General features: G+C 41.2%; 1 protein-coding gene across 14 annotated transcripts in view; it reads right to left on the bottom strand.

Moving 5' to 3' along the window:
• Positions 1-20,043, bottom strand: part of TSPAN4 (tetraspanin 4) — a 412,669-nt gene that overhangs the window by 308,009 nt on the left and 84,617 nt on the right. The window contains exon 1 of one of the 14 annotated variants that reach the window (XM_068193878.1): positions 7,209-7,348. The exons of the other annotated variants lie outside the window; for them this stretch is intronic. The gene's annotated coding sequence lies outside the window, so the exon portion shown is untranslated. Of the gene's footprint in view, positions 1-7,208; positions 7,349-20,043 lie in introns of those variants that run through there. 14 annotated transcript variants of the gene reach the window in all.

Here is a 20,043-nt window from a genome sequence, read left to right as displayed (position 1 = left end):
GCAAACTAAGACTTAGGAATAAAGTGGAGAGCAGGAAATTGCAACTGGTCAGGCAGTGGCAAGGAAACTGGTAAGAAAATTTGATGGGGATAGGAGAGAAACTGCAAGCTGAAGGTACACGAAAGTTGCTAACTGATCAAGGGCACAGGGACTGAAACAGAGCTAAAGGGAAAGTGGCCTGACACCAGCTGTAGGGCCACATTGCATAAAATAGGCTTGCAACAAAAAATAATCTAGAAAAAGACACAGAAGAGGTTGCCTTTGGGAAAACAGGTGCGTGCATAAACCCTTCACTCCTGTGAATATCCACCTCCTGACCAGAGTGAATACGTCCTGAGACTCAGTGATTCTGCTGTCAAACTTGTGTTAACCTGCTGGCAAGGCATCTCAAAAGGAGCACTCCATTACACAAAAATGAAGAAATTACACTATTTGTATGTTAAACTTTTGTCGATGTGAAGTCACTCACATGGTCCTCTGGTGGAGATGGAGGACAAGTGGCTACTCACCTGCAGGTAAAGGCAGGCAGCATCAGAGTTTGGGAAACCTGCTGCAGGAATTGATGGCAGTGTATATGCAGCCACCTGGGATTGTCAGTCAATCAGGAAGATTGGCTGGATGAATATTCAAAGCCCAATACTCTGAGGACAGTAGGTAACCAAATCTATTCTGCTGTAAGTTTTCAGAAGGAATATGAAGGCAGAAATCTATATTTAGCTCTTCAAATTACATTACACTTTAATTAATTATATTAAATATCCCCTGCATGGTCTAAATATAACTTACATCACTTATTTGCATCTCTGTTGAACTAGGGGACAACTCACTTCTGGGTCAGCCACAAAAATTTCATTTACCCAGCATTAGCATGACAGCACCTTCACTTGAGATCATCCCTTACAAAAAGGTGCAGCACATTCACACTGGGGCTTCAGCACACAGCAAGTCCCTGCCCTCCACACATTCATGGGCTTATTTAGTGCCAAGACCCTCTATGGCCATTAACAGGACTGCTCATGAGACGAAACCAGAGCTGTGAGTAAGGTTCATATTGAAGTTTAGATGAGGGGGGAAAACGTATGAGTCCCAGGGAGCAGGAGCCAAGCACTTGCATGATAAAACAAATACAAAGTATAGTCTTGAATATTAGTATCTCATACAGATTCCCACCTGCAGGGTGAGTATTGAATCTTACCCCTCCAGAGAGAAACAAGTGGCTACAGCCCCCTGTGCAGCAACGTCTGCAGTGCATGGATCCCTGCAGAACTCCTTGTCTGGGATTCAGAATTGTGCAGGAACAAAACAGTGCTCGAGAAAGAGCTCTGATCCTGACAATTCAGCATACAGACAATAACCCTTCCTTTAGGAAAGGACTAAAATTGTGAGAAAGAAAAAAGCAGAGGCTTCATTAATTTGCATCCAATTACTAAAGGCAGACTGTTCACAATGTTGGGAACCTCCCTTCCATGTAATGCTTCAGCTAAGGCAGAGTATTTCTGACCTGATGGCAAGGTTGCAGCTGACCTCAAGCACACTGGACCCAGTACAAAAAGGGAAAATATTATTACCGTGGTTGTTACAACAAAGACTTGAGATGTTGTAGTCAACAGCAAAGCAATACTCTGAAACATGTACTACTTAGTGACTGTCACCATGAAAGTTTCAGCAGTAAATATGTCTCTGCAGTAGCGGAAATAGAAGGTGTTCTGTGGTCATCATCCAAATTGAATTTTAAAAAAAGTATCAACCAGGCAGGCTAATGCACACAAACAGGCACACACATAAATCTTTCATAAATTGGGAGTGTTTCCAGCCTTTGACGCTCTGTCTTCAATTAACATTGGAGTTTCTCACTGAGTTACCCCAAAGCTCTAACAGATTGTGTGGCACTTGTATTAGCACTCACCTGGAATGAACAAAAGGTGAAGATGGTGTGAGAGAGATGGCAAGGAGCACAGCAAGTTCACAGTGGTTTAGGTAATAAAATAGAAAGCAATTGAGGCCATTTGACTCTCTGACCAACAGCTCTCACTCAGCTGTAGCACAAGACTGAATTATTTTCTGCCTTTGCAGTTGTGTACACACACAACTCACCACCTTCATTCACTGTGAATGGTTCACGTACACACAATGACAATACTGAGTCCAAAGGGATACTGAATAGTTCTGCCAGCCACTCAAAGAACATATCTAGCCCCATACTGACAAAAGCTGCATTTGACAAACACATTGGCTGCCAAGCCCTGGCTGCCATCGCCCATCCAGTCCTCTACTGTCACAATCAAGTGGTCTGTAACTGACTGCAGTCTGACACAAGTTGGTTCTTAACACACACCAAAAAGCAGAATATCAATGAAGATACAGAGTGGGAAGCCTCTGCCACTGCACCAACACTCATCAGCTGAAGTGAGGAAACCCACAGCAATCATTTAGTATAATACAAAAAGTCACCTTAACAAAACTTTGTCACAGCATCCATGTCTCTTGCTGTCAAACTAAACACTGGCAGCCTGAATGCCCTACAGATAGCTTAAGAGGCATCAGCATCTAACAACATTTGATTCTGCTAACATTATCTCAAGTTTATTTTGGATTTCACAACACATCTACACTAGAGCTGCAAGTACCTGGCAACATTACCAGCTGTTCTGGGGGTCATTACCTAGGGAGGGAAAGGAGGAAAGAAGGGAAGAAGTCCCAGAAGTGGCACCTCCTTTAAGGCTCTGCAGCAGGTGGACAATCTTTCTGGTAAAAGCCAGTAAAATGTGCATCTGCTTGGAAGAATGAAGGCTCAAGTCCTCACCTCCCAGTGCAGATTACTTATAAAATTATGCCACAGTGTTTATTTACAGTAATACAACAGTGCTGAAACAGCGATGAATGGAAGAGTTCTGCCTAACTTTGAGATATAAAAAGTACTTTCCAAGGCTGCACGAGAAAAAACCAAAACCAACAAATACCAGACTCCAGCCATGCACCCTTCTCTACTTCTGTATGATTTTACAGACATTTTACTGATGTTTACAAGGCAAGCTCACCACCCTGAATATTGAAAACTGCTGTTTGTTGAGAAAAACAGAGCAAAACCAGCACCTTTTTGCTACTCTGTTCCAGCATGTCTGCAGATTGTCTTTCCTTCTGTAAGATGTTCCTCCACGGTAAATCAAAATCCTAGCCTCATTTGGGTCATGGAACTTCCACAAGATCATCAGCAAAGGCTTTTACATAACAAGACCCATCTTAACTAGTGGATCATGCCTGCTTTAGGATCTCAACACTGCTACTTATATCCTTAATGCATCTCCAGGTGATTACGGTAAAGAAATTAGGAAGAAGCTTTTAATGAAATCTCTGTGAGAAACAGACACACTGACCCCTCATTCATTCAGGGCTTTATGATGCATATATGTGCACTTTCTAAATAAAAAGATCGCCAGATCTGTTATGAAGGGCTCATATCAGCCATGAAGCACTGAAATCTCCAAGCCATTTAAAGGTAAAATGCATCTGAACAAGAGAAATTGGAGAGTAAATTCAGTCTGCTGCCCGCCAAGCAGGAGCCCCTGTTTACCCAGAAAAGTGTTTAGTACCACTTGAGGCAATGCCTGTGCACACCAAAGTGGGCAAGTGTTTATATTCACTGAGTGCCTGTCAGAAAAACTTACTGCTGGTTATCTCCTGGGCCAAATCCTGATTCTGAGAACTACAAAGCAAAAGCAAGCAGTCAATATCCCAGAAGATCTGTGAATAAGAGAGATGATTATAAGTCTAGATAGACCTGGGGGAGCCATGTAAATGTATTACAAGCACCAAGATTGATATTAATGCCTGGAGCTGACAAGGTCTCTCTTTGTTATTTAATTGCCCACTCATGACTAAGCTAAGTGAGTCCACATGGGACCATGAGGTAAAGATGAGTGGCTCTGTCTAGCCTCAACACTGAATGCAATACAACACTAATATAAAGAGTGAATCTCCCAAGAACAGATCACTATATTATCAAGCATTTGCTGACAGCTAAAATATTTCAATTTAGGGCAGAAATATACCTTGCAGGGCACAGACAGGCCAGTCTCTGCACACTAATCTGGCAACGATCTTGCTAGGAAATTTGCTACTGAAACCTCTACCTCTCCTACTTCCACTTGTTTAAAATGATGCCAGAGAGATTCCTCCCCGCTTTAAAGCTACAATCACAACATTAAAAATACTCACTGCCTCCTCCTGGCATCAGGGATCTCATCAGGTAGAAAGGTCAAAAGATAGATACATAGATAGAGAGGCAGGCAGACAGGCAGAGAGAAAGTGTACTCCACTGCCATATTCTCTCCAGTCTCTTATGTTCTTCATATCCATTTATTGCCTCTGACTTGACTGCAAGTATTTTAGGGCAAGAGCTCCTGGATAATAAGCCTTTGTGCAATGCATTATTGATGTCCATGTGGGCTTCTAGGCAAAACTGTGACACAAATCCTAAATGACTGTGGTAAGACAACTACTGGCATGAGCTTACAAGCCAAGCTGAGCCGGTTAGAAAAATCTGGCCTCAGTGATAAATTCAGGCTTTTAAATAACCCATAGTCCCAGAGCATTTATGAATGACTCATCTCCACCAATTAATTTATTCTTACAACACCTAGGCTAGACAGGGAAATTTAAGCTCCCTCACTTAAATGACTTTGGGATACTGAAGGATGTGCAAAAATAAGACTGAATGCAAGATCTAGAGCCTTTGATCTTAACCACAAGACTGTGTTTTTTCCCTTTGAGAACTACAGCCTGACTCCTGATCTCAAGTCACACACCATGCCCAACACTCTCATAATAATTAAGGAGTCATATTAATAAGTGGCCTATAAAGACCAACATCCTTACACTTACAAAACAAGGTCAGAGAAAGTGGAAATATGCAGGTGCGTAAGAGGTAATAACCTCATAACCTCCAAAAGAGGTAATGCATTTAAAATGTGTTACTTACCTCCTAAAAGGGTAGGTGTGAGCCAAAACTTCAGATACACAGCATATCTATATCTGATACAGGGAGAGAGGAAGGAAAGATTGGATCTGAAATACTTATTTTCTATTCTCTAAACTATGTTAACTCTCTTCCTGACACAGCAAAAGAGAAACGAACCACCTAATTCATCCTTACAGCACTGTATTAAATAGGAACATTTTAGCTCTCCTTTACAGATGAAAAATTGACATGTATTGACTGAACTAAACATAAAAGAGTGAAATATCCAGCAAATCAAACAGCCCATCTGGCTGAGTACTTTTAGAAGCTATGTAACAAGATGGAAAAGCAAATAACTAATGAAACAATACATGGGAGAAATGTGCATTTTAACCAGGCAGGAGCTCTGTGCAAGGGACATGCAGCCTTGACCCTCAGCCTGAGACCTGGAGCTGGGTCCAGTTGCCAGTTTCTCTTAGACCTGACTTGAGCCTCCTATTTTTAGAGTCCTGTTTCTGAAAGGAGTATAGTGATAGTTCCTTTATATGTCCCCTACCACGATGCTAAATCCTTCAGCATCATTTACAGCGTGCTTGTAGGGAGCACAGTGCAATGAGATCCTGACTGGGCACAAGGCCATCAAGCCACGTCATGGCAGGCATGACAATGCCTTCAAGCCAAAGTGACAGCAGTGTCACTCAGTTCTCACAATTATCTAGGTGCACAATTACGGCTTACAGGGTATTTGTACAGTCCAGGTGTTTGCCCAAACATCTTAGAGTTAACTATAAGCACTGTCCCAAGACAACTTGTCCTGTACTCCCATTAAGAGCACACATAAGTGCTACGAAATGTTATAGCACCTTTCAGGAAGAAACTGTCATTTGCAGAGAGCAAACATGGATATTGTGCAAGATGCTGTTACAATCATGCATCCCACAACTGTTCCTAGATAACTGTGCCTCTGATAATAAGAGCCAGCAACTGCATTTAACTCACTGAACGCCATTTAGCATTCTAACAAAAGTTTTCTAAACAAGTCTCAAGAAGCAAACAGAAGTAATTTATTATAAGCAAACTCTGGGACAGTGGAGAACCTACTCAACTGGTACCATAAGGTTAAATTATTTAAGTCCAGATACAACATGAGCCATAAGAAACAACAGATTTATTAATTATATTTTTTCCAGCATTTAGACTCTAAAGACATTGAAATGGTTAGATTTGGGTAAAAGGGACTCCTCCTGGAAAGGTCCAGAGTGTTTGACCATACAGAAACAAAACCCAGAGGCTGTGGGCTTGAGTGTTTTGGTTGGGTTTTTTGGTGAGGTCTTGTTATTGTTGTTGTTTGGTTTGGTTTTTTAAGTATAGCCTTGTGGGGATGGAAACTGCCATAGTAGAGACAGGTGCTTTTGGAGAGGCTTCAGACTCTTAACTCTGATGCTGTGGAAGTGAAAGAAGCTGGTGGACTTACGTGGGGTGCTCATTTTCATTTCATTTGTGAACCATTTCCTGCCTCCTCCCTATTTACACACACTTGGACTCAATAGTGAAGGGAAAAACAGAATGGGAAAGTCAACCAAAGATATGTAACAGAAGTGAGAAACCAGATTTTGAAGCAAAGCCTAAACAAACACAGACAAAGTCATTTCATCAATTGCCCCAAAAATAAAGAGCTCCAGCTTTACAGAGAAAGCAAAACTGAAAACATTCAAATAAAATCCTTAGTTGGGCAAAGTTCACTGTGGTTTTGTCAATGGCATTAACAGGGTCAGAATTAGCTGCTCTATGTGTTGAAATACACTAATGCTATAAACTAATATTCTCAATTTCGAGGATTCCAGTCAGCACTATGAAGAGCTAATCTAAATTCTGTCTCTGTGCATCACAGTAATGCAACAGCAACAGGAAAACACTGTATTTCAAAAGATCCACAATTCTTCCGTACAATCATTCTACCAAAACTCTAGCGTTCATAAAATCAAAGCAACACTGACAATAGTAAAAAAAAAAAAACCAAAAACCCCCAGGATATATGTTATAGAACCCCATAGTGATTCCATAAAAAAAAAGGGTTTTGCTCAACTTTTCATTTTTAAATTACTTTCCCTTATTTTAAATCCCATCATTTTTTCCCTCCCCCATGGGTATTACATTTACACTTCAGATGACAGAATCTAAATGAAATACTTCAGTTGTGAAATGTGAAACAAGAAAATAGACTGGAAGTCAAGTATCTAACTATACACACTTGTGAGGCAATGGAGTTCTCTTTTGTGGAGTCTCAACAATTTTAGATTTTGCTTCAAGTCTGCAGGAAGCAGTATCCTCAACAAATTTCCTAATGCCGGAGAAAACTGGCCTTCTACCCTCCACATGGCTATTTCCACATCTCTTTACATCAACTGATTTTAAACAAGAATCAAGAAAAAGGTGGGCCGATTTCTAAACAGAAGTAAGGATAAAGTCCAGAAAATCAAAATCCAAAGTTGATTCTTTTTAACTAACAGAATAAATGAAGTCACACAGACAAAACCACAGCCAAGTCATACTGATGAGGAGCAGCATCCAAGGCTCAGAAGGCAGAACATGCAGGTTCCTTCAGCTGAGCAGCCTGTGAAAGCTCTAAGAGGAAATACCACATTTAACAAAATAAACAAAGCTGCCAACTGTGAAACAGGATGTTTCACATTCTAGAAGAAAAACTCTAATTAAAACACCCCAAAAGCAGTGAGGTTAAGCATCTAAATGTGAAGTTTAGTGTTAAAATGCAATTGGTCTGTCTGAGAGATGGCTGTTTGCATAAGCTGTTGAGTAACAAGGACTGCACTAGGAATGAGCAACTCTCTTTGTCCAAGTACACATTGTGTAAATGTCCCCAGAGCAACAGGGTAGTGTTATCACAAGGTGCCTGTCTGAAAACACCACACCTACACTGTCACAGCTCCTGTTCAAACACAGGTTATAGCCACACAGACTGACAAGCAGTCTCAGCAGACAGTGCAGGCCAGCACATTGAGAGTCCTTTAGCACTGTCTTGTTCTACAAATCCAGATCCATGAGCTCTACCTTATTTTTATATGTACATATAAAAAAAATACAGATACACATATATAAATACATATATATTTTTAGATAAATACCTAAAGACTACAGGACAAGATAGTGGGAATCAGTGAAAGACACCTTAAAAGCTGGAATTCACTATGCTTATTACCATGCTTATGTGATTCATTAACAGTGCAGTGAAAACTCATTAACCACTTTTTCAACAACTTTTGTACACTAATCCTTAATAAACAGATTTAATCACTTTTTCTCAGTGTGTGAGCTTTATTCATATAAAATACACACTTACACAAACTATTAATTAATCTCTCCTCAACATCTACTATACCTGAAACATCTGGCATTTTTTCCTTCCCAATGAATACAGTTCCTACAGGCTTAGCATTTTAATGACAGTTCTTTTAAGTAATTCAAATTATCAACACCAAATCATGTTTTGTGCCTTTAGATAGCTCCAAAACTAATTCCTAAAAAAAAAAAATCCGTCAATTGCTAACTCCTGTATATGTCTATTGAGACACATGCTCTGAGAGGACATGCATTCCTCTGTACCTTGCCATCTTCTGCATCTTTATATTGGTCTGCAGGACTGTTACAAAAGAGCACAGAACACTATTTGAAATCCATCATGAGATAGGAAGTCATCTGCTTTATAAAACTCCCAGAGTGCAGCATGCATACAGACTAAGCAAAAGAGGAAATAAATTCCTGATAAAAACTATCACATGCTGTAAGAATGCCTCTTTCATTCTCTATTACCAGAGATCAAGGACTAAGGGAAAAAGGATTCATTATTATTCCCCCCCACAATAAAAGCTTTCCTATAGGTCTCCCACATAGAATGAAGCTGTAGTGCTTCCTAAAGCTCCCTCTGTGTGGACCCTGGTGTTAGCCTTTCCATTACACACAATAAAAAGTGTTTTCTCACCTCTGACACTGAATGAGTCCTATTTCCAAAACAGTTGTCTTGCACCATTTGTCACTTAAGAGAAAGCCCTGAACAAATGGAGAGTACACTGACCTGTAGCTAAGAAAAATGTTGCTAAGACGCACAGCTTAATTGCATCTGTCAAAAATTTATTCAAGCTCACTACACCTGATGAATCATCACCACACACTTGCTGACTGCCAGACTGAACTCTTTAAGGACAACAGAAGTCTTGGAACTCATCCACATAGAAACCTTTAAATAAAAGTCTATAAATAATAAGAAATGTACTATATGGGTTGTGCTTACAGTCTTCCTCAAGTTTCACAGAAGGGTCTTATCAATTCCTCCTTCTACCCTTCAAACTTTATTGTATTATTTATTTTATATATATATCTATAAAAAATACAATATAATTTCCTGTATTACCCAAAATGAATATCACAGCCACCTTCCACAGCTACATTTCAGCTGGAAGGGAAGCAAATTTTACTGCCTTGTATTTATTTTGCTGCCTGTTCAGTTAATACTTGCAGTATGCAACCAGTTATTTCATCTGCAGAATTAGGAATAGTCAGATGCCCTCTTAGAAATAACCCATATTTCAGTGACTTCACAATCAGCTTTCTTGACTAAAAAAAAAGGCAACTTCATGTTGAAAATATGGCAATTCTATGAATCTTGCAATGGAGGTTTGTAAACCTAGAGCTAAGAATAAGGAATACCATACATTTATTTGCCAGCTGTTCTGACTAAATGTTTTAGTCAGAATCAGAGCTATACTCATTAAAGCAGAACTCCAGATGACTTCTCTAAGCATGATTTGGTTTTCCAGATACAGCCTGGTAAGCAGGATGCTACAAAAAAAGCCTATCAGAATACACTAAAGTAGCAGAAACTTCTGTTAAGATTAAATTTAAATTTCTTTCAGTTTTTTCATAATTTTCCTTCTCTCTTGAATTTCATCAATGTTTGCCTATAGTCTCTTAGAGTCTATTCACAATATGTACCTGGGCTATACAACCCTCAAATTCATCTCAGATTTCTGTCCTGTCACCCCTTGCAAGCTTAAAGGCATGTTCTGGCTATCAGTCTCCAGGAGCTTATGTGAAATGCAATTTCATTTCCATGAAGGTAAAGGAGTCTTGAAATATTTTACAATGTGCAGCAATTATTCAACTCCTTTTTCAAACAGATCTCGGTCAGGCTACACTTTATTGCTGATCTGCTTTCAAGTATCCTGCTTCTACAATAAGCCATTCATACAGAGAGTTGATACAGTTTACATGCTACGTAAGGCTCTAACCTGTATTTTTTCTAAGTGTCCTTATATTCTTGATTGAGGAAAAATTTCTTTCCCTAATAACCAAGCAGTTCTGCTCTTTCACTGATGAAAAAAAAAATCTGTGCAAGAAAGAAGTGGATTTACAGGCAGAGCTCCTTTTCTTCCACAACAGTGTAAGACTGTTAATTTCTTTCAGAAAAAGTCACTTGATCTCTCCTTGATTGACAAGTTCCTAAAACTCATATTCTACTTACACAGGTAAAACTTTGCTCCACAAGTTGTAATAACTGTGACTGCATGTATGGGGACCTGTCATGGTTTGACACTGGCGCGATGCCAGCGTCCTCATGAAAATATACTTTTCTAAATAATTGCTGTGAGATGTGATCAGGAACAGAGCAGAGCAGGCCCAAACTTAGTAACAAAGAAAAGAATTTTATTAAACTACTACTACTATAAAAACTACAAACACTAAATCTTGGATGAAGACTTTCTAAAACAACCCTCCTCTTCCCACTTAATTTCCAAACAAACTCAACAGTGAGACACCACCCAGGATCATGATCAAGTTGCTACCCTTCAGATATTCAAATACTCAATCTTTCAAGGGAGACAGGAGTCTCTCCTGTGCCACAGACTCCCCAGGAAACACAGTTGCCACCCTTGTGTTTCCATGTCACACATGGCAACCGCCCGGAGAACTTCTGCCATGGTGACACTCTCCTTTCCATGTCACAGTGCTCTCACCACCGTGCATGGACAGACTGCTCATAGGGCTCCTTTAAGGATGCTTTGCCATGGACCAAAAGAGACAACAGTTCAGTTTCTCATCTTGGGACTACAGTCCTTCTCATTTTCTCCTGGGGCTGAGGGTTCAAGAACAGAGGTCTTTTTCTCCTCTTCTTCTTCCTTGAAGATAGAGGGCTTCTCCACACCTTCTCTAACTCTCTTCTGTTCTCTCCACTCTTCTGCTGGTAATCACTGAAAAAAGTCTCTTGACCCACCAACGCACCCTCCTAAGTGCAGCTTCTGTTAGGAGAATTTGGTTCAGTCTATGGCTAACAAGAAAAGTCCAGCCACAAGCCACTCCATCATCTCCTTCCAACTCAAAAATTTCTTCTTCCATCATTTTGGATCCCAGACTGTCTCTCTTCTACTTCAAATCAAGGAGGAGTAATATTTTACAAAGTCTTCATTTCTCAGGAAAGGGTTAAAAGCTCAGACTCCCTGGACAGCTGATATCTCTGCCCAGCAGCTGATTCCCAAGGCCAAGGCTGGGCGCCTTCCCCCCCCACTTTCTCCTCCGCGCCGGCAAAGTTACAGGTGCCGTCTGGACTCTCTATCTCTTCCCTCTGGGGGGGGATGACAAAGACATCTCTGCTTCTCTCCACCCTTCCATCCACAGGAGCTGGCTCAGTTCCAGTCCTTCTACCCCTCGGCTCACCTCGACCAGGCCTCATGGCTCCCCCTCTCCCACCCAGCCCCATGGCTGGGCAGGGGAGGTCTGCACAGCACCTTGACCGGAGCCAAAGAGAGCGAGCTCTTGGGAGTTCCTGATTTTAACCCCCTGTGTTCTCAGAGGCGTATCCCTATCTTCAGTGGTCACTTCAGGTGCCAATATCCAAACCTGACCACTGACTGGTTTGACTCAACTTCCTGAAAAAATCACTTCTATGTCAAACCACGACAGGACCTCCAACACTAAAATCCTAATCAAAGTACTCTGCTTTGGTTCAATTCATATTACAAAGAAAAGTCACTTGACTCTTCTGCATACCAACCTCTGGAGCAAGGGATATACTGATGTTTACCTCCTCATAAGAAAGTCAAAAGCCTGTTAAGTATTTAAGGATTGCTGCATGGCAAATGCTAAGTATTTTCAGTAGGATTTCACACCAGCAAGATTTTAATTACGATGGTTCCTCATTTACTAGATTCCCTGATGAACTGACAGTCAGACCCTCATTTATTCACGGCTGAATACCCAAATTGTCAGCTAGGGTTGAGACATACCTGTACACAACTTCAACCCTGAAGTGTTGTGTACACCAACACTACTTGGCTTTTTCTGCATACACACGTACAAAGACAGCAGATCATCTCTGCTTCTCTGTGCAAGAGAGAGGAGTGACCTCACATGAGACTGAGCACCATAAGGTGTTCAACCAAATTATACCATGCTCATGGCAATCCCTTGAGCTAAGTTACCTACATGAGTTTTACGGCAAAAACAGTATGTTCTACAGGTGTCAGCCAAAGAGATGGAGGCTCATTCTACTAAGAGTTTAACTCCAGCAGATAAAGATGCACTTTGATTTGACAGATCTGCAGACTAAATGCATATCCAGTATAGTGGACAAGCTGGTAAAACCTCCCACAATGCTACTGCAACTTCCCAGGCTTCTTTCACCTTGCTACCAAGTTATCTAGGCACTGCTGCAGCATGGATCTTGTTTGGAAAACTTTACTGCTCCTCAAACTTCTCTTCAAAGTGATCCTTAAACTTTAAATTTAGTTAAGCAGCTGCAGTTCAGACTTACTCTCAGCTGTAGTTGTTCAATTTAGCACGTCCAGTGACCCAGGAATTTCTCCCTGGAGCTCCAGGTCTAGTAGTGGTAGAATGAAATTCGGTGCAACAGTTGAAGAGTCAGGGACTGAGCTGAGACACCCTCCAGGTGTCATTACACTGGTGCCACAGGGAGCACTGGCATCTCTGGCCTTGGCAGCAGCTCCCAACTCTCACACCATGCAGGCAGGCAGGTGTGAGCTGCCTCATGCATCCCAACACATTGATCCCTGCTTCAGACTTATTGCTACCACAGGAGACAATGATGTAAGCACCTAAGAAGTCACTGTCTGGCACCTCTAATTTTATTACAAAGAGGCTTGGATCAAGCATGCCATTAAATTGGCTAATACAGATTTTGAACTGTGCTGCATAAACCAAGAAAATGGTCACTTTATTAGTACAACTATTATTTCCAGGCAAGGCTGCTCCAGCCTCAGGAACTTGTTTCCTAGGCATTCTATAAATTTGGGGTTCTGTCTTTTGCACCATAGCTTCCCCAGGAGACACATGGCACCAAAATTCATCATGTGCTACATGCTTTTAAAAGTGAAAATTCTCCTTACCAAGGCAACAGCTACCAAAAGCTTTCACAGATGCTGCTTGTGCAGGATTACTAAAACAGTTCCTGAACAATAGCCTTAATGAGGAATGGTGAGACTTAATTAAAGCATAAAATAATTAAAAGGCAATCAAGAGCAATGAGAAGTTTCTGATTATTTTCCCCTACATTTACAATGTAAGATGTGGGGGAAGGGATCGCCTAACCTCCATGGTTTTCAAATGGCTTTTAGAAAATTAAAGGCAGAAGTAAATATTAGGCAAAGATGTGTAATAAAAGTTTCAACAAAGCAATCAAATTATCAGCTGATATAACAGAGATAAAAAGATACTCATTTGTCATGCAAATAAATATCCCCATCTTTTCTCAGTATAAAAATAAAACATAGTAAGTCTTAGGATACAAATGCATGAACACCCTGACCATTGGTCTCAAACAGAATTTTGTTCCCTTGACATTCATTTTGTTGGCCTGGGCTCACAGCATTTCCAAAGTACAATTATTTCAAAGGAAACGGTAGCTGGAGCAGGAAACATTCTCTAACCTGGAAGAAACGCCTTGAAAGCAATTCAGTTTGAGCTGATTGTCTTTACTGCTTTCAAGAGAAGAGAAGAAGGCATTGCAGAACATTTTCAATTAAATTTTATAGCAGTAACTAAGGATAACACTTTTACCATTACAGTGAACAAGAGTTTGAAAAACAAATTCTTTCCATTTCATTACTTTTAAAAGGAAATATCTTTAAATCCTGAAAAATGGGAGGGGGTTTGATTTTGTGTGTGAACTTGGGGGGCAATTTTTATTTGTTGTTGGTTTGGTTTTTGTTTGGTTTTTCGTTGTTGTTTGTTAGGGTTTTCTTCCCTTTTAAACTAGTTTTGTTTCTAACCAAGCACTGAGCAACTGGAAACAGCAATTGATTTGAAGGAACAAGAATGTGTCAGACCTTTGCAGCCACAGCAACTCACGCTGCTTTGCTCTGTGTTCTGTCCAGTGTACACACGGTAGAGCACGTGATGGTCCTTACAGAGTGAGCACATGGCAGGAGGGTGCAGGACATCCTAACTGCTCTCACTCCCAGGCTCCATCACTGACTAGTACCTTGCAAATATAACAAAGATTTGAAAGCCTGAATTACATCATGTTTGCATTTTCTTGTGATTCGCTCAGCAAACTTTTCAAGACAACCAGTAGCTCTTCCTTCCTTTCTTCACAGCATCAAGCACCAACCAGTGCAGAACATGATTTGTTTAACGCAACACTACTTCAACATAAACAATAAAACACATGAGCTTCAAAACTAAACCTGTGGCAGGGGGAGGTAAAGACAGAAGAAGAAAAAAGATGTTTATCCAGTTTATGAAATTTACTATTTTTCTCAAACTCATGCTGGCTTTGAATACAAGTACCAAAGAAATGCAAACAGGCAAAATATGGAGTTATGAAAGCGTTTACCTCCTTCAGGTTAAAAATCCAGGTGCCCGTTCAATGCGAAACCAGAGAAGGAAAACCAACCTGGGAATAAGCTACAAAATACCTCAACTGAGCCCCTTCCTCTTCATCATTGCTGGCACCCTTTTGCCACAATCCTTTTCCTGCTAGCCCAAGAAAACACTGATCACAAGCCAACCCTGGCACCACCATACCCTTTTCACTCTTCTGTAACTTATTCTCCCGGAGGGAATGTGTCCATCAGGATCATCACCTCTCCAGAGGGAGGAGCTGGCATGCAGAATGTGGACAGCAGTTTCCACACCATGCCCCTCACTAGCTCCAACCCTGGACAACACCCTGCTAAGGGTAATTAATTAGAAAGCCAAAACCCACAGAACAACACTTGCATGGACTGCCATCTCTTGGATCTAAACTTATCCCTATCACCACATTTTACAGAGACTCCACGGCAAAACCTGTCCCAGCACATTTGTTATTTGGGACCCGGGACATAATTCTTAGAGTAAGAAGCTCGAACTGGTCTCGAAGTCAGCTTTAAAATGGGGATCGAGTGACAACTAGTGGAGATTTTCCTCAGTGCATCGCCGTGGATTTTTCTGCACGATGTAATCTGCACCAAGATCCCATTTCACTGAAATAACACAGACGCAATCCAATTACAGAGAAAAGCTTTCCAGAAAAAATGTGCATTCTTGTGTGAAGACAAGGGGAATGGAATGTGCTCTTGTGACTCTAGGCTGTTCAGATACACAGATTCACACACAAACACAAGAAACCAGCCCCACAGGAACATGGAAGTGAAGATGGTAGGAGTCAGAAGCTTGGAGAAGGGAGCATTACCTTTCTCTCGGTACATCCTTAACGGGGATACATCCTTAACGGGGATACATCCTTAACGAGGTACATCCTTAACATCTCCCTTCCTTAAAGAGCTCCAGCTGACTATTAGAAGCTTATGGTTCCTCTGCTAGAGGCTGGGGTTGATCTATTCTGTTTTACAGCCCATGAATCTCTCCAGTCTGTGTATGCTTTTACACTCAACAACACGATGTAGCAGTAAGTTCCACAGCTCTGTTCCATGTCACAGGAAAATATATTTTCATTTACTTAATATCTACTACTAATTTAGTTGGATAGTTTCTAATGCCTTATTTATGACAAGATGAACATTCATTCCCCAATTTATCTTCTCTTTTTCCTTCATGATTTCATTAGCCTCTTCCTGCGACCTCTAATTTACCTCTTTTCCAGGCTGACGAGTCTAGAAATTGATGAATTCACACACAGCAGAAAAGAAATCTTTCATTTTATTTGCCTCTTTAATCACCTCTGAACACGGTGCTTACTCTTCCAAAGACTTATTAGGAGCAACTTTCCCAAGGCAGCATTAGTTGAGGTATGACTCATCACCACTACCCTCACATACTTTGTGGGGTTTTTGGTAGGGAAGAAGGTTATTTTCTTTTTACATGCAATACTTTGTATTCAGGGGTGATTCATTTTAACTGTCTGGCCACTCAGTATTGAAAGTAACTACAACACTTCAAAGTGCTTTTAAATCTGGCTACTGTATTTTTTTTTAATTAAAAAATTAATAAACTAATAAACACCATTGTGATTTATTAGTATCAGGCCCTAGTAAAGTACTTCAGCTCTAACACAGCCATCAAAAACATTAGGAAAATAATCCTCCCACACAAATAGCTAAACTAGGGGGGAAAAAATAGCAACAAGATCTTTGAGGAAGTTTTGGGACCTCACCCTGCTAAGGTTTCCTGTCCGAAGCACCGTGGTCCTGGTGCACTGACACCGAGAAAACGATGGCTGATGATGTTATAACAACTTCTAAATTTGGCAAAAGGGGGGGTGGGGAGAGGGGGAGAGAAAGAACAGAGCAGGGGGAAGTGCCAACTATAAAGTTTTTCAAGCATCTTCAATTAATATTATTCACTGCTTGTCACAGAAAGATGAATCTTTAAAATGCTTTACATTGTAAGTATAAGAATACAGAGAAAGTTGTAGAAGAGTCAGTTGTTTACTATTATGGTAGGTCTCCTCTTGAGCATAAGTGCCCTGTCATTAAAAAAAAAAAAAAAGGACAAACTAAGTTTCTGCTCCTCCTGACTGCAGAAGAAAGCCTGGTAATAAGAAGCCTAAATATTCATAAAGCAGAAGGCAAATTAAAAACAAAATCCAATACTGTGAAATAACCCCATGATTTAAAAAATATCTCCAGCTTCTGAAGATATGACTCATCATATGACTGCTTGTGGATTGGCTGTATCATTACAATGAGAGTAGCAAATGTGTCAATTAATTTATTAATATTTGCAGTTTCAATTTTCATGGCTGATAGAGAGATATGAAATACTGAACAAGGAAACAGTTTAATCTCTCTCCAGAACACTTCATGTTTTTAAATCATCTCTCCATTCAATCAACACACTGAACGCAGCCAGCTCAATACATGAATGCAATAAATTAATGTGGGCTACAGATAAAATTCAGATTCTGCAGAAACTGAGAGCTTGTGTTCCAAACAGGAGCAAGGACTTTGCAATCTTGGAGCAAAATACATGTCACTGGCTCCCAGTTCTATGAGTTTCCTTTAGTCTAGCTGCTTGGTTCCTCAGGCTCACCAGGCTGCAGTCTGCTCCCATGAACACTTACCTAACCAAATGCCTGAACTGTGACCACATCAGTGAACCATCCTGACACAAATCCTGCAGCCCTAATCTTCCTCCCAGCTGTCAGGGAAGACTGAGTTGACGATCTTTGTTTAGCTAGATGCACATCCAAAGCACCCACTCACCTCCACAGAGGAGGACTGGCTGCCTGTCCAGTGCCACTTGAGATGAAAAAAAGCCACAAAACACCAAGGAGTAAGATAAAAAGTGACATCCACATAGGCAAGAATATAAAGCACTGGTAAAAATGGGGATAGAAAAGCCAAACATACACAAAAAGAAGCTGCAAAAATATCAGTGGGACAAAAGGTAAAGAGGAGCACAGTGAAAACTCACTATAGCAACTAGGGATCAACAAGGAAGGCCCATAAGAGATGAGCAAGATAAGCCAAGTACAGAGTGCCATGTCATCCCTTCACAAACACAGTATTGGGGGAGCTTTGATGCAGATTAAGGGCAGCCACACTCATCCACTTACACCCTGGCTGAGAGGAACATGTAAAACCCAGGGGCACATCAGGGCTGTGTTACAGTGGCTTTGTCTCCAAGGCACAGCTAATGCTGAAGCACTTATTAGCATCAGGCTGCTAAAATATAAAGTGATCACTGCACAGGTGAAAAAAAAGGAAGGCTCCTGAGAATACATCTCACCAAGGAACAGAATGATCCTTATCTCATCAAGCAAAGTAAACAGAAGAGCACAGATTCACCGAGAACTATAGGTTAATTAGAGGTACAGTCAAAACGTATGGAAAAATGAATGAAAGATTCACAGTCCCATGCAGATTCTCAATCAGACCCTTAGTTGTGATGCACATGTATCAATAACAGAGCTGCATGTAGCATTTGGCCACACAAAAAGGAAATATTTCCCAGGTTAGGACAGAATTACAGTCAGCTAAGGAAAAAGAATTAGAAGCATACTCTATCTCCTCTGGGAGAGTGCAACCATTGGGAGAGGGTACAATACACAGTGTCTTATAAACAAAGATTTAAAAAAAAAAAATCTATGTGAAGCCATACATGAGAAACAGAAAGATTCAACACTGGGCACTTCATTCAATAATTCTGTTTTAGTCTCTTTATATATGCAAACAACTGGGGCAAATAAAACATAATGAGACAAAAAGCCCATAAAATTGTCTACCAAGGGAGTGGAATGGAGAAAAATTCTCTTTTGGCGGGGGCTTTGGTTGCTGTTAGTACTGAACCTACAGCCAGAACTATTTCTCTCATTGATTAAGGAATATGCTCTCCCTCTTTAGCAAAATACAAATTTCACTGTGCTTTTCCATGGCAAGAAAGAAGGACAGACCTTAAACAAGCTTATAGTGAGCAGCATTGGAAGTAGTGAAGGAATTGTTGGGCATTCCTGCATATTTTGCTAAGCACCCAGTGGGCACAAAGTTACTGGACATTGTCCCTGACCTAAAGGACTTGTCGTGGGGGCAATTCACAGAGCTGTGAGGAACACATGTGAAGGAGCCTGTCAGGATGGCATCACCCCCCAACTCAAAGCTCCTTAGGAAGGCACCCCTTATTTAAGGCTCAGGAGCGCTGCACAGAGGCAGCCTTGCCTCTGCTGGAGGAGCTGGAGCAGAGTGGCTCAGCAGGGACCAGGCCAGCCCCAGCAGGCAGTGCTCCCCCTCCTTCCACACCCCAATCCTCCCTGGGCAGCAACAGAGAACTGACATGGGCAAAGAAAGGGGGACACAGGCAGTTCTGTCACTCAGCAGCTTCTCCCTTGAGCTTTGCAGGTACTCCCCATGCAGCAGCTGTCTCACCATCTCCCAGCTTCCTGCTGGCACAGGAGAGTGCTATGGGAGGACTGAGAATGAGAAAAGTTGTCAGTTTTGGTGACCTTTAAGTAGAGCTCCTCTTGCCAGATGTGACACAGAAGAAAACATGAAGGAGGTTTTTCAGAACTGCATGACAAATGAAGACTCAAGGCTGACAGAGCAGATGGGGGTGATGTCTCAGTGCTGCACAGGACAAGATACGTGGAGCAGGCTATGAAGAGCTGACAACAAAGATGAGTGTTTTGCACTTGGGTGGTAGAAAAGGAAGCCCTGTGAATTGGCAGAAAAAATGTTCAAAGTAATAAGCCAGAAACACAGTATTTGTAACTACATTTATGGAACTGGGAGAAAACATACAGCTCTGACAGACAATGAACTGTCTCAGGAGCCACAGAGGCCAGAATGAACTGCACAACCAGACATTTTGCAGATCACTGTTGTAGAACTGTGCCCTGGCGCCTTAATGCTGGCAGTCCTGGGAGGATTGCATTTTAAGTACTGCCTGAGCTTGCAGTCAGCCAGCCACAATGGACCAGAAGGGCATAGCTGCCTTCCAGGCAGTCAGTGACAGCATTTAAGTTGTTGGCCCTCCCAGGCACAGAAAAGAAATCAACCTACTTTCATCTAATTTGCAACAATAGAGCCTGGTCCTCAAAACTCATGTTCTGGCCACACTACACATTTGTTTCTCAAGCCACCCAAGGGCTGCACAGGGTGAGGCTTAGAAATTAGTCCATC

Source organism: Anomalospiza imberbis, chromosome 6 (assembly GCF_031753505.1).
Source record: "Anomalospiza imberbis isolate Cuckoo-Finch-1a 21T00152 chromosome 6, ASM3175350v1, whole genome shotgun sequence".
Lineage (NCBI taxonomy): Eukaryota > Metazoa > Chordata > Aves > Passeriformes > Viduidae > Anomalospiza > Anomalospiza imberbis.
The sequence above is the reverse complement of the archived record's forward strand: the minus strand, read 5'-3'. Positions and strand labels throughout refer to the sequence as shown.